A 15,226-nucleotide genomic window follows, 5' to 3' on the forward strand; every position below is an offset into this window, starting at 1 on the left:
CAGTCCAGATCCAAGGTCGTCCCATCCTCTGTCGTCGAATTACAGTATACAGACGACGCTTCCGTCTGCGCTCACTCAGAGGTCGAACTCCAAACCATCGTCAACACCTTCATCAAAGCATACTAGAGCATAGGCCTTACACTAAACATCCGTAAGACATAAGAACATAAGAAATAGGAGCAGGAGTAGGCCAATCGGCCCCTCGAGCCTGCTCCGCCATTCAATAAGATCATGGCTGATCTGATCCCAACCGCAATCCACTATCACAGAACCATCTCCTGAATCTAACAGAATTAGACACACGAAATAGGAGCAGGATCAGGCTACACGGCCCCTGGGCCCGCTCCGCTACCCACAGGGCCATGACCGATCTGAACCTAGACTCATGTCCAAATTCCTGCCCGCTCCCCATAACCCTTAATTCCCTTTACTTCTAGGAAACTGTCTATTTCTGTTTTAAATTTATGTAATGATGTAGCTTCTACAGCTTTTTGGGGCAGCATATTCCATGGACCTACCACCCTCTGAGTGAAGTAGTTCCTCCTCATCTCAGTCTTGAAAGAGCAACCCCTTATTCTAAGACTATGCCCCCTAGTTCTAGTTTCACCCATCATCGGGAACATCCTCCCCGCATCCACCCGATCCAACCCCTTCACAATCTTATATGTTTCAATAAGATCGCCTCTCATTCTTCTGAACTCCAATGAGTAGAGTCCCAATCTACTCAACCTCTCCTCATATGTCCATCCCCTCATCCCCGGGATTAACTGAGTGAACCTTCTTTGTACTGACTCGAGAGCAAGTATGTCCTTTCTTAAGTATGGACACCAAAACTGTACGCAGTATTCCAGGTGCGGTCTCACCAATACCTTGTACAACTGAAGCAATACCTCCCTATTTTTGTATTCTATCCCCCTAGCAATGAAAGCCAACATTCCATTGGCCTTCTTAATCACTTGCTGCACCTGCATACTAACCTTTTGAGTTTCGTGCACCAGGACCCCCAGATCCCTTTGTACTTCAGTACTTTCCAGTTTCTTGCCATTAAGATAATAACTTGCTCTACGATTTTTCCTGCCAAAGTGCATAACCTCACACTTTCCAGTATTGTATTCCATCTGCCAAATCTCTGCCCACTTACTTAGCCTGTCTATGTCCCCTTGCAGGTTTTTTATGTCCTCCTCACTCACTACTTTCCCTCCCATCTTAGTATCATCTGCAAACTTTGATATGTTACACTCGGTCCCCTCCTCCAAGTCGTTAATATAGATTGTAAAGAGTTGGGGACCCAGCACTGAGGACAAAGGTCCTCTACCAACCTGCCCCCACCACACAGTACTGCACCCCGATTATCAAAATCCAGACAAGGCCTTGGACAATGTGGACCACTTTCCATACCTCGGGAGCCTACTGTCAACAAGGGCAAACGTCGACGACGAAGTCCAACACTGCCTTCAGTGTGCCAGTGCAGCCTTCGGTCCCCTGAGGAAGAGAGTGAAGACCAGGACCTCAAACCCGGCACTAAGCTCATTGTCTACAGAGCAGCAGTGATACCCGCCCTGCTGTATACCTCAGAGACATGGACCATGTACAGCAGGCACCTCAAAGCACTGGAGAGGTACCACCAACGCTGCCTCTGCAAGATCCTGCAAATCCATTGGCAGGATAGGCGCACCAACGTCAGTGTTCTTGCTCAGGCCAACATCCCCAGCATCGAAGCTTTGACCACGCTCGATCAACTCCGATGGATGGGTCACATTGTCCACATGCCCGATACGAGACTCCCAAAATAAGCGCTCTACTCGGAGCTCCGGCACGGTAAGAGAGCCCCAGGTGGGCAGAGGAAACGCTTCAAGGACACCCTCAAAGCCTCCTTGAAAAAGTGTAACATCCCCACCGTCACCTGGGAATCCCTGGCCCAAGACTGCACAAAGTGGAGGAGAAGCATCCGGGAAGGCGCTGAACATCTCGAGTCTCTTTGCCAGGAGCAAGAGGAAGCCAAGCGCAAGCAGCGTAAGAAGCGCACGTCAACCCAAGCACCCCACCCACCCGCCCCTTCAACCACCGTCTGCCCCACCTGTGACAGAAACATAGAAACATAGAAGATAGGAGCAGGATTAGGCCTCCACCGCCTTCTGTGGTAGAGAATTCCACAGGTTCACCACTCTCTGGGTGAAGAAATTCCTCCTCATCCCTGTCGTAAATGGCTTACCCCTTATCCTTAGACTGTGACCCCCTGGTTCTGGACTCCCTGGCCATCGGGAACATCCTTCCTGCATCTAGTCTGTCTAGTCCTGTTAGAATTTTATAAGTTTCAATGAGATCCCCTCTCATTCTTCTAAACTCCAGCGAATATAAGCCCAATCGACCCAATCTCTCCTCATACGTCATTCCTGCCATCCCAGGTATCAGTCTGGTGAATCTTCGCTGCACTCCCTCCATGGCAAGAACATCCTTCCTCAGACAAGGCGACCAAAACTGCACACAGAGACTGTAGGTCCCGCATTGGACTCCTCAGTCACCTGCAAACTCATTTTTAATGTGGAAGCAAGTCATCCTCGGTTCCGAGGGACTGCCTAATAAGGAAGAACCACACTGCGCCCACCTGCAAGGCTCTGTTTTTTTGCCTTAGCCCTTAGGGTGACATCGGGCATGAACCCACTGTCCTGTCACTGTCCCCTAATAAAATATCACTGCCACTGAAACAAAGCAACAGACCCGGTCAATTAAAAGATGCGTGCAAATGTTAAATAGTAATTCTATTCTCAACATCGATCATATGGTATCCTGCGGTGCCCACCAGTCACGGAAAGCTTCAGGCAAACTGCCGAACACCACATGGTCAGGCACTAGGGCTGAGCCCTCCCTGGTGATCCAGGGCCTGTGTGTGGTGGTTTTCACCAGGCTCAGGAGCAGACCCACCAGGAGGCAACCACAACAACAACAACAACTTGCATTTATAATAGGGCCTTTAAAGTAGTAAAGCGTTCCCAAGGTGCTTCACAGGAGCGTTATCAAGCAAAATTTGACGCCGAGCCACGTAAGGACTTATTAGGACAGATGACCATAAGCTTGGTCAAAGAGGCAGGCTTTAAGGTCGGGGATGGTGGCACAATCAATGAAGTCAGTGGAAATAAAAATCAGGAGCACTATCATCCGCTTTACACTATCGCACACCACGCTCCTGATCTTTGGTCACCCGGTGCGGCGGGGAGCGGGCAGATCGGGGGACCTCCGCGTGGGACCTCCTCGTGGGACTGCTCCTGGGTCTGGCCAAAGTGGCCATCAACTGGTCCAGGCAGCGGGCGATCGAGGGGGTCGTTCGGCCCGACTGCCTGCCTCTCTTCCGCGGCCACGTTCGCGCCCAGTTCAATTTCAATTCAATTTCAATGTCAATTTCAATTTCAATTTTATTTGTCACATAACCAAATACAACAAGTGAAATCCAGTCAGTGAAATGCTTTTTTCTTAACGAGCTGAGCGCACCAAGCAGCAAAGGACACTTAGCTGCCTGGTACGCACGGAGCCCACAAGGACGGCAGCCATCTTCATCGGCGCCCTGGAGATGGAGCACGCAGTGTCCGCCGGCACGCTCGAGGCCTTCCGCGACTGGTGGGCACCGCAGGGACTGGAGTGCATCATCACCCCGGCCAACAATATTTTAATTTAGGTTGTTAAGTTTCATTTAAGGGTTTTTTAAGTTACAGTTTATTTGTTTTGGGTCCCTATAAAAGAGTACACTCGCACAAAGTCAAGATCTACCCCCTATTATTTTAAACACTCTAAATCATTGTGAGCAATGCAATGGGGAGATGTACTAATTATTTTTAAAAGTCTTACATGTGCACGCAGTTCTTGTTGCTTACTTACTTGCTACTACTGTCACGTTATTTGTATTAAGGTCAGACTCGTGTCATGCAGTCTTTCATGCTATTATCACATTTCTACATTCACTTCAATTAATTTTCCTATCATTTTAATGCAGTACTGATTCAGTCCTCCTAATTGAATATCCAAACTAGGTGGTACTACGACAGCACGATAGTACAAAAATTTACGTGTGCTTGGCTAGAAAGGATCATTGGATGTGGTCCTGCTAGCCCTGACCAGCATTTCTACATTTTACCCATTTGTCACCCAATGTGCCTGCAACAGTCAGTAAATACAGTATATGTAATAAAACCCAGTACCGATTGAACAGACTTTGAGTTTTATTCGGCATTTTTTTTATTAGGTACTAGCAGGGGGTGCCCAGCGTTGCCAGGGCAATTTTGGGCCGCGTGGTCTGCCTGCCGGTGTCTGTCCCCTCTCTCTCTCCCTCCCTCTCCCCGAGCTGAGCTCCCCAGGGGATGGCGCGGTTGACGGCCGGCAGCTGCAGCTCGGCCGCCCGTTGCGTGTCTCGGGCCTAGCGCTTGAGGCCCGGTGGGGCTCTCGGGGCGAGACGGACCCGAGCTGAGCTCCCCCGCGGATCGCGCGGTTGATGGTCGGGCGCTGCCGATGACCCGTCAGCTGTGTGGAAACTGACCTGCAGCTCCCGGAGTCGCAATGTGGGGGTCTGTTTGGTTGGTGGTGTCCCTGTGGGGATGAAAAAAATGGCGGCGAAGTTTAGGGAGACTGGAGGATTAGGACCCGCCCGTGATGCACTGATTGGTCAACCATCAGGTGAGTGAATTGTAGGATTGGTCAAGCAGCACGTCAGTCAACGCTAATGACAGGTAGGATTGGTGAACCGCTAATGAGTGGATTTTTGAGGATTTTTGAACCTTTTTTGTATACTGTCCTAACAATTTTTGTCTGACGAAAAAGTAAATACACCTACGAGAGTCCCCTAATAATAAGCTTTCTTTTGATATAACATATGTGTAGGTACGCTCTATAACTTTTGATTGTATAGCCGGACAAACAGAAAGACAGAGAGACAGAGCGACAGACAGAGAGACAGAGAGACATACCGCTTTATATGTATAGATTTACTTCCTGATAGTACATTGTAGGCTCTTTATAAAACTTAAAGCCTATTTCCCAGCTCAGTGATGAGAGACTGACTACAAATCTGGGCACCTCGCAGGGGAAAGCAGGTGAGGGAGATTAGAGGAAAGATGCCTGCAGAGAGGAGAGTGAGGAGGGTGGGAGGTAAGGGATAAGGGGCTATGAATGAAGAAGTAGGGGTGTGTGGAGGTAATCATGGGTGAATAGTGGGAGGCGATGAGACAAAGGGAGTAATTGTAGCCTAACTCGACGGGCGGGAAACCCACGGGATCGGGTGGAACGCCGGTTTTACATCCCGCCCAATATTACTCTCCGTTGATTTCAATCATAAAATCGGGCTGGGTGTAAAACCAGAGGTGGATCCGATCCCGTCAGTTTCCTGACAGGCGCTTTAGGTAAAAATTGCCCCAAAGTCTCCTTAGGTTGTCAACCAGTCTCCCCTGCAGGTCTCTACTGAAACTTTTTGCTCCCGATACTCTTGCTCCTTTTATTTGTTTTTTCCAGTCCCATTTCTGTTATTTTTTTAAACTCTGGCTCTTGATGCTTCTGTTTTTAGTCCCATTCCTGACACTGGGATTTCTTTTAATCCTACTCCCACTCTGGTATTTTCTCAAACCTCCCTATCGCTCAACCCAAATTTCCCAACTTACCCAGCATCCACCTAACCATTAGTTATTGAGCATAAGTTCTGTTCTAACTAGCACAGATACTAACACTCACACAAATATCAAATTTTCGAAGTATTTTATTATATATCTACATACAAAACATCCATGAAATTAAATTGAATATGCACATTATATTAAAATATTTACTTTGCACCGAGTATTTATATATAGAAAATACTCAGTCCCATTGGATTCCCCAGCAGAGGTTGGGTGCTACACATCCAGCAGGGCTGGAGATTTGGCAGGATCTGGAAACGGCGGGTTTCCACTCAGAATCCCAGTGGCCGCCAATTTCTGAAGGGGCTGTAAACATGCCGCATGACATCAGCGGGTGAGGTTAAGGATTGCAAATTCCCATGTCAGGAATTTCCTTAGCCCCCACTTTCACACAACGATCTAGACGGAAGAATGAATCCAGTGTAAAGAAAGAAAAACTTGCATTTATCAAGCACTTTTCACGACCTCAGGACACGCCAAAGCGCTTTACAGCCAATGAAGTACTTTTTTTTTGACGTGCAGTCACTGTTGTAATGTAGGAAACACAGCAGCCAATTTACACACAGCAAGGCCCCACAAACAGCTCGAGGGATAAATGTTGACCAGGACACCAGGGACGATTCCCCTGTTCTTCTTCGAAATAGTGCCATGCGATTTTTTACATCCATCCAACAAGGCAGAAAGGGCCTTGGTTTAACGTCTCATCTGAAAAACTGCACCTCTGACACTGCAGCACTCCCTCAGTTTGATGCTTTCATGCTTTTCAGACTGGGAGGCCGCTTTTGGGCGTTCGGTCATCTTCTTGATGATGTTAGCTGGCAAGTTCTCAGTGAACTATCACACACAGGGAAACCACGTGTAGGTTGTCATCAGCTCCACAAGTGGAAGATGAGGGACGACCCAAAATGCAACTGTGGCCATGAGTCCCAGATCCTGGAAGACATCACATCAACCTGCCCACTACGATCTGTTGTGGGAAGCATCTCAGGACGCCATTGAATGATTAGCCATCCCATTATAAGCTTTTCCCGTCATACGAAAGTAGTATAAGTAGTAATCCCTCAGTACTGCACTCCAGTATCAGCCTTGATTTTGTGCTCAAGTCCCTGGAGTGGAAGTTGAACCCACAAACTTCTGAGTACAAAAGAGCGACCACTGAGCCACAGCTGATACAGGTTAGCTAAGGGATGGAAGTTGGGCCCATCAAGATCTCAAGATCTGCTATAAAGGGGAGGGGAGCTTGCACTTTGGGGGGGGGTGCTGCTCACCAGTGGCCATCTGGTACTGTACCTCCTGTCCCTCCCCCCAACCCCCATTGTGGGCACCCAGGATGTGCCCAAACTGGCACAGGCGCCAACCATGCACATGCAACTTACCGGACCCCAAATAATCCAGCGGGGTCAGGCAGAGATTAGCTGTAAGGTTTTTCAAGCCAACTGATTCTATACTTACATTGCATAAATACATTTTAATATGCTGTTTCATATATTTTACCTTAATTTATTTTAGCTTCCATTATTTTTATTCAGAAACTTATAACTATATGCAATTTAATGTAAATGTTCAGTTATATTAATTTCAGCTCTATATAATTTCTCTGTACCATTTAATTTATTTTACGTATTCTTTTTAACCAAGGTTCCCTTCAATTGTAACACCTACAGTATAACAAGACAATGTATTCTCAATTACAACATATAATCATTCTCTCCTTATCAAACAGCCTCCAACGTCCCACAAGCTACACTACAAGAAATCCACTATATCTAAGCTATATATTTTACATTTAATCATAAATATGTATATATTTTTTATAATATTTAATTTTATGTAATTTTGCACCTAATTCTTGTTCATTTATCTCCATATAAGCAACATCATGGGAGATTCACCATAGGGTGAGACCACACCTGGAATATTGTGCATAGTTTTAGTCTCCTTACCTAAGGAAGGATATACTTGCCACAGAGGGAGTGCAACGAAGGTTCACCAGACTGGTTCCTGGGATGGGGGCATTGTCCTATGAGGAGAGATTGAGTAGACTAGGCCTATATTCTCTAGAGTTTAGAAGAATGAGAGGTGATCTCATTGAAACATACAAAATTCTTACAGGGCTTGACAGGGTAGATGCAGGAAGGATGTTTCCTCTGGCTGGGGAGTTTAGAACCAGGGGTCACAGTCTCAGAATAAGGGGTCGGCCATTTAGGACTCAGATGAGGAGACATTTCTTCACTCAAAGGGTGGTGAATTTTTGGAATTCTCTACCCCAGAGGGCTGTGGAGACTCAGTCGTTGAGTATATTCAAGACAGAGATCGATAGATTTTTGAATATTATGGGAATCAAGGGATACGGGGATAGTGCAGGAAAGTGGAGATGAGGTAGAAGATCAGCCATGATCTTATTGAATGGCGGAGCAGGCTCGAAGGGCCAAATGGCCTACTCCTGCTCCTATTTCTTATGTTATTATGTTCACTAGTCATATATTAAAAATGATATGATTGCATGTAGTTTCTGTTCATAACACTCTGATGTCAAATTTCTGTGTCACACTGTAGTCATAGTCTGACATCAAACTCTGGCATCACAAGCTTTGATTGGCTGAACTAAAAAAAATAACAAATAACAGCTCAGATTTTCCTGTCAAAATATTTATAACGGGTTGCTGACTCGCTATGAGAAAGGCATGGATTAATCAAGGACAGTCAGCATGGATTTGTTAAGGGAAGGTCGTATCTGACAAACTTGATTGAATTTTTTGAGGCGGTAACAAGGAGGGTTGCTGAGGGTAGTGCATTTGATGTAGTCTACATGGATTTTAGAAAGGCTTTTGACAAGGTCCCACATGGCAGACTGGTCAGAAAAGTAAAAGCCCATGGGATCCAAGGGAAAGTGACAAGTTGGATCTAAAATGGGCTCAGTGGCAGGAAGCAAAGGGTAATGGTCGACAGGTGTTTTTGTGACTGGAAAGCTGTTTCCAGTGAGGTTCCACAGGGCTCAGTACTAGATCCTTTGCTTTTTGTGGTATACATCAATGATTTAGACTTCAATGTAGGGGGCATGATTAAGAAGTTTGCAGATAATACAAAAGTTGGCCGTGTGGTTACTAGTGAAGAAGAAAGCTGTAGACTGCAGGAAGATATCAATGGTCAGGTGGACAGAAAAGTGGCAAATGCAATTCAATGCAGGGAAGCGTGAGGTAATGCATTTGGGAAGAGCTAATAAGACAAGGGAATACACAATAAATGGTAGGATACTGAGAAGTGTAGAGGAACAGAGGGACCTTGGAGTGCATGTCCACAGATCCCTGAAGGTAACAGGACAGGTAGATAAGGTGGTTAAGAAGGCATATGGGATAATTTCCTTTATTAGCCAAGGTATAGAATATAAGAGCAGGGAGGTTATGTTTGAACTGTACAAAACACTAGTTAGGCCACAGCTAGAGTACTGTGTTCTGGTCACCACATTACAGGAAAGATGTGATTGCACTAGAGAGGGTACACAGGAGATATACAAGGATGTTGCCAGGACTGGAGAATTTTAGCTATGAGGAAAGATTGGATAGGCTGGGATTGTTATCTTTGGAACAGAGGAGGCTAAGGGGAGACTTGATTGAGGTGTATAAAATTATGAGGGGCCTAGATTGAGTGGATAGTAAGGACCTATTTCTCTTAGCAGAGCAGTCAATAACCAGGGGGCATAGATTTAAAATAATGGGTAGAAGGATTAGAGGGGAGTTGAGGAGAACTTTATTCACCCAGAGGTTGGTGGGAGTCTGGAACTTACTGCCTGAAAGAGTGGTAGAGGCAGAAACGCTCATCACATTTAAAAAGTACTTGGATAAGCACTTGAAGTGCTGTAACCCACAAGGCTACGAACCAAGAGCTGGAAATTGGGATTAGGCTGGATAGCTCATTTTTGGTCGGCACAGATGGGTCGAATGGCCTCCTTCTGTGCCGTAAATTTCTATGATTCTATGATCACCTGTTTTACACTATCGCACAAAGTCAAGATCTACCCCAAAAGTGTCTTTGATCATTATTTTAGTTTGTTTTTCCCTTATACTGTAGTTGAATTTCAGGAACTTTCACTTGTTCATAAGTAACAGATCCATTTCTGGTGATGCTGTCAGTATCAAACTGTCACTTTAGTGTAGTTCATGGTGCTATGAACTTGGGGTAGTTGGGAGACCTGCACAAAAAGAAGAAGAAATGTGTATGATCTAAAAGAGCCTTTAATGTGAACCTTGGCCTGGAGCACAAAAGCACAAAATATCTCCAAGTTTGCAGACGACACAAAGCTGGGTGGGCGTGTGTGCTGTGAGGAGGATGCCGAGGAACTCCAGTATGATTTGGACAGGTTGGGTGATTGGGCAGATGTATGGCAGATGCAGTATAATGTGGATAAATGCGAGGTTATCCACTTCGGTGGCAAAAACAGGAAGGCAGATTATTATCTGAACGGCAATAGATTGGGAGAAGGGGAAGTGCAATGAGACCTGGGTGTCCTTGTGCACCAGTCGCTGAAGGTAAGCATGCAGGTGCAGCAGGCGGTTAAGAAGGCAAATGGTATGTTGGCCTTCGTAGCGAGAGGATTCGAGTACAGGAACAAGGATGTTTTGCTGCAGTTGTACAGGGCCTTGGTGAGACCGCACCTTGAGTATTGTGTGCAGTTTTGGTCGCCTTATCTGAGGACGGATGTTCTTGCCATGGAGGGAGTGCAGTGAAGATTCACCAGACTGATACCTGGGATGGCAGGAATGGTGTATGAGGAGAGATTGGGTCGATTGGGCTTATACTCGCTGGAGTTTAGAAGAATGAGAGGGGATCTCATTGAAACTTATAAAATTCTAACAGGACTAGACAGACTAGATGCAGGAAGGATGTTCCCGATGGGGAGTCCAGAACCAGGGGTCACAGTCTAAGGATAAGGGGTAGGCCATTTAGGACAGAAATGAGGAGGAATTTCTTCACCCAGAGAGTGGTGAACCTGTGGAATTCTCTACCACACAAGGCAGTTGAGGCCAATTCATTAAATATATTCAAGAAGGAGTTAGATATATTTCTTAAGGCTAAAGGGATCAAGGGATATGGGGAGAAAGCAGGGACAGGGTACTGAGTTTGGATGATCAGCCATGATCGCATTGAATGGCGGAGCAGGCTCGAGGGGCCGAATGGCCTACTCCTGCTCCTATCTTCTATGTTTCTATGTAAGCTGCTTTGGAACCTCAGCTTGGAGAACAGTTGTTGCCAACAGGGACCTGGCCATGCCAGATTAATATTGTCATCAGGGATCTAGCTAAGGCACACAGGAGCTGACCTGATGGAGCTGGCTATGGAAGAGAAGGTCTCACATGAGGGATTTGGCCATGGAGGAAAGGGGTGGTCATGAAGGACCAGGCGAAGCAGATCAAGAAATCCCAAAGAAAAGAAGAATGCCCATTAGTAGCCTAACCTCAAAGGATAAGAAGTGCTATAAGTGATTTTGATTTTGGAGGATATAATTTGCTATATTTGTAGTTGGAGACTTGGGATTTATGTTGGATTTTTATCAGCTGTTATTTAAAAATAGGTACAGATAAATAAATTCTCAGTACCTAATAACAACAATCTATTGATACAGCTTACTGTTTTTTCTCTCTTATACGGTACATTAAAGTTTCAATGTTAATTTTACAGTATTACAGATATAGATTACACTGCTGTGTTTTATATGCGTAGCTTACTGTGGTACAGCCATGGTCAGGGTAAAGCTAGTTTATGGTGATGTAGAGCACATTTCCTTTCACTTTATGCCTGGATGGTGTGCAGAAAGGAACATCTGATGGGAAGGATAGCACACCCCTTAGAGAACCCACTGGATTTTCCTTCTATTAATTTAAATGGGAGGAAAATCAGGTGCCTTCTGTTACCATCGTGCTTTCTGTGCTCCACAGGTAGAGGAAAATCTACCCCGTATGTTGCTGCATTACCAAATATTGTGAAATGGTTATATGTCTCTGGTTTGAGAATGTTCTCCCCTTAATGGCCACGGCTATCTTTTTTTTATAGATAAAGTTTGCCATAAGTTGCACTTTTTGAATCGATAATGTTAATTTAAGATTTTAAGTAAATTAATTTGTCTTATTATTTCAATATACGGGTTCCTGTTGTGTCTGTGTGTTGATAGAGACACTGAAGACAGGAGTTGGTTTCATAGATGTTTACTAAACAAAGTCTGGAGGGGAACTAACTGATACAACACAATATACAGGCTTATATAGCCCGAGTGGCCATTACCGGCATTACAGTACACATGGGGCTCTTAAAGGCACATACACTACAATTCCTCCCCTTTTAGCCAACCAGTACATAATATTTTAAGTAATTATTAATTACATGTTACAAGAAAAATAATCTACACATTGCTGCAGTTAATTAATTATAAGTCAGTCTCTCTGGAGGCTTCCTGACTCGGTCCGGATAACGCCTCGGTGGTGTAGTAGTTTCTGGTGGTGTAGTAGGTTCTTTTGGCAAGGCTGATTCGGCTTGAATGCCAGCGTCGGGTTCATCGGGTTCCAGTATCACCGGATCGGAGGTAGATATGGGTATCTCTACTTCATCGTTAGGCGTATAGAGTTGTGGTGTAGGTTGTCCCTTTTCAGATGACTCTATGATTTGGTCAGCATGGCGCCTTATTATGCTTTCTCCGATGTCCACGGTATACATCAGCGGTCCTAGTCGTGTGCAGATAGTTCCAGGCTGCCATTTCTCGGTACGGTAGTCCTGGGCTAAAACCTGTTGACCTATCTGGAAGGTTCTAGTTGGCCTTTCATTCATGCCTTGAAATTGCCGGTTCTCCACGTCCCTTCTGATGTTGGGCTTGATCAAATCCAGCCGGCATCTTAGGCTTCTATTGAAGAACATCATGGTGGGAGTTTGGTTTGTAACCATATGTGTTGCATTCCTGTATGCGAACAAGAAGTTATCCACCTTGTGCTGAAGTTTTATGTCTTCATTACCCATGGCCTTTATGGCCTTCTTGAAGGTCTGGACAAACCTTTCAGCCAATCCATTGGTGGCGGGATGGTATGGGGCAGACGTGTAGTGCTTAACCCCATTGTTTTTTTAAGAACTTCCTGAATTCTTTGGACACAAATTGCGGTCCATTATCAGAACAGATCTGTTCCGGCAGCCCATTCCTGGCAAATATGGTCCTTAATACTGTGATGGTTTTTTCCGTGGTGGTGGAGGACATCTTTATTACCTCCGGCCACTTGGAGTGTGCATCAACCGCGATTAAGAACATTGAGTCCATAAATGGACCAGCAAAGTCGATGTGTACCCTTTGCCAGGGAGATGAGGGCCACTCCCATGGATGTAGAGGGGCTTGGGGTGGAGCGTTTTGGACCTTCTGGCATCCTAGGCAGCTCTTGGTCATTTCTTCGATGTCTCCATCGATACCTGGCCACCATACAAACGCCCTGGCTAGGTTCTTCATTTTCACTCCACCCAGATGCCCCTCGTGAAGCTCCTTTAGAACTTTATCCTGGAGTTTGGGTGGAATCACCACTCTGAATCCACACATCAAGGTTCCTCGGCACACTGACAGCTGTTCTCTTCTTTGCGAGAATGCTGGCAACAGTGGTTTGCCATGTGCTGGCCATCCCTTCACTGTTAAATCGTAGACTCGTGAGAGAGTCGGGTCATTTCTAGTTTCCCTTTCAATGGCAGAATTTGTTACTGGTAGACATTCGACTATGGTAGAGTGGAAAATCTCCATTGGGTCTACGGTAGGTGCTTCTTCTACCGTTGGCAACGGTAGGCGCGATAACCCATTAGCATTCCCATGCTGTTTTGACCCTTTGTATTCTATGTTGTATTGGTGTGCCCCTAGAGAAAGGGACCGCCTCTGTAGCCTTTGTGCTGTCATAATGGGAACACCCTTTTTAGGGTTGAATATGGAGATGAGGGGTTGATGGTCAGTCAACAAGGTAAATTTTTGTCCGTGTAGGTAATGGTTTAATTTCTTCATTCCCCATACCAGGCTGAGTGCTTCCCTGTCGATTTGGGCACAGTTACGCTCAGCTGAGTTCAATGAGCGTGACGCAAAAGCTATCGGCCGTTCCGAGCCATCAGGGAATTTATGCGATAATACTGCTCCTACGCCGTAAGGGGATGCATCGCACGCCAGTCTGATTGGCAGTGATGGGTTGTAATGAGCCAAAACTTCTTTGGATGTGATTAAGTCTTTGCATTTATGGAAGGCACGTTTACAGTCTTTGCTCCATTTCCAAATTACTCCTGTTTGTAGCAGTTCATTAAGAGGGTGTAGAAGAGTTGATAAGTTCGGTAAAAATTTATGATAGTAATTTATTAATCCCAGGAACGACCTTAATTGTGAAACATTTTCAGGTGCTGGGGCTTTTATGACCGCTTCAATTTTTTCAGGTGACTTATGCAACCCTTCCTTATTAATTATGTGGCCACAATATATTTGATTTTGGAAAAATTCGCACTTGGGGCGATTTGCTCGTAGGCCCCGTTCTCTCAGCCTAGTGAGCACCTGCTCCAAATTGGCAAGGTGCTCGTTGTCGTTTTCTCCTGTTACAAGGATGTCGTCTAGGTAGCATCGAGTCCCTGGAATCCCTTGGAGGACTTGCTCCATAGCTCTTTGCCAGATAGCTGGAGCGGATGCTACTCCGAAAACCAGTCGATTGTACTGGTACAGACCTTTGTGTGTATTTATCGTGAGATATTTTTAGAGGCCTCTTCAACCTCCATCTGCAGATATGCCTGTGCCAAGTCAATTTTGGTGAAACGTTTCCCTCCGGATAGTGAGGCAAAAATATCTTCTATCCTCGGAAGAGGATACTGTACCGTGTGAAGGACCGGGTTTACAGTCACCTTGAAGTCTCCACAGATGCGAATTTTTCTCTGTTCTTCAGATTTATCATTATTCAATGCTTTCTTCATGACTGGAACGATGGGTGTTGCCCACTTGCTCCAATCTATTTTGGATAATACGCCTGCCTTTTCCAAATTCTCCAGCTCTGCCTCGACTGCTGGACGAATTGCGTATGGCACCAGTCTTGCCTTAAAAAACGTGGGAATTGCTGCATCTTCCACTTTTATTGAGGCAGTGATGCCTTTCAAGGTTCCTAGTTTCTCTTGAAACACTTCTTTGGCGTTGGCCAAGATGTCTTTTAATCGTTCAGGTATGGCGTCATCATCGTTTTTTTTCTTACTGGTCACCGTCAGTGCCTGAATGGAGTGCCAGTCTAAACGTATTTTCCTGATCCATTCACGTCCCAACAGCGGTGGACCACCATCTTGTAGAATGTATAAATACAACTTTTGTATTTCCTTGCCGTTGTATACAACAGGCCCCCTTGTTTTTCCTTTGGGGTATACTTTCTGCCCCATATATGTTTTCAAGATAATGGATGTGTCTTTTAAAGGTATATGCGGAAATAGCCGCTCGTAATCCCATCAAATTATGACGGTCAGAGCTGATCCTGTATCTAGCTCCATTTTAACTGGGGACCCTGCTATTGTGAGGGTAATCCAAATGGTCTGGTAATCATCTTTGGCAA

Source organism: Somniosus microcephalus, chromosome 9, assembly GCF_052327205.1.
Source record: "Somniosus microcephalus isolate GS21.2 chromosome 9, FLI_Smic_1.0, whole genome shotgun sequence".
Classification (NCBI taxonomy): domain Eukaryota; kingdom Metazoa; phylum Chordata; class Chondrichthyes; order Squaliformes; family Somniosidae; genus Somniosus; species Somniosus microcephalus.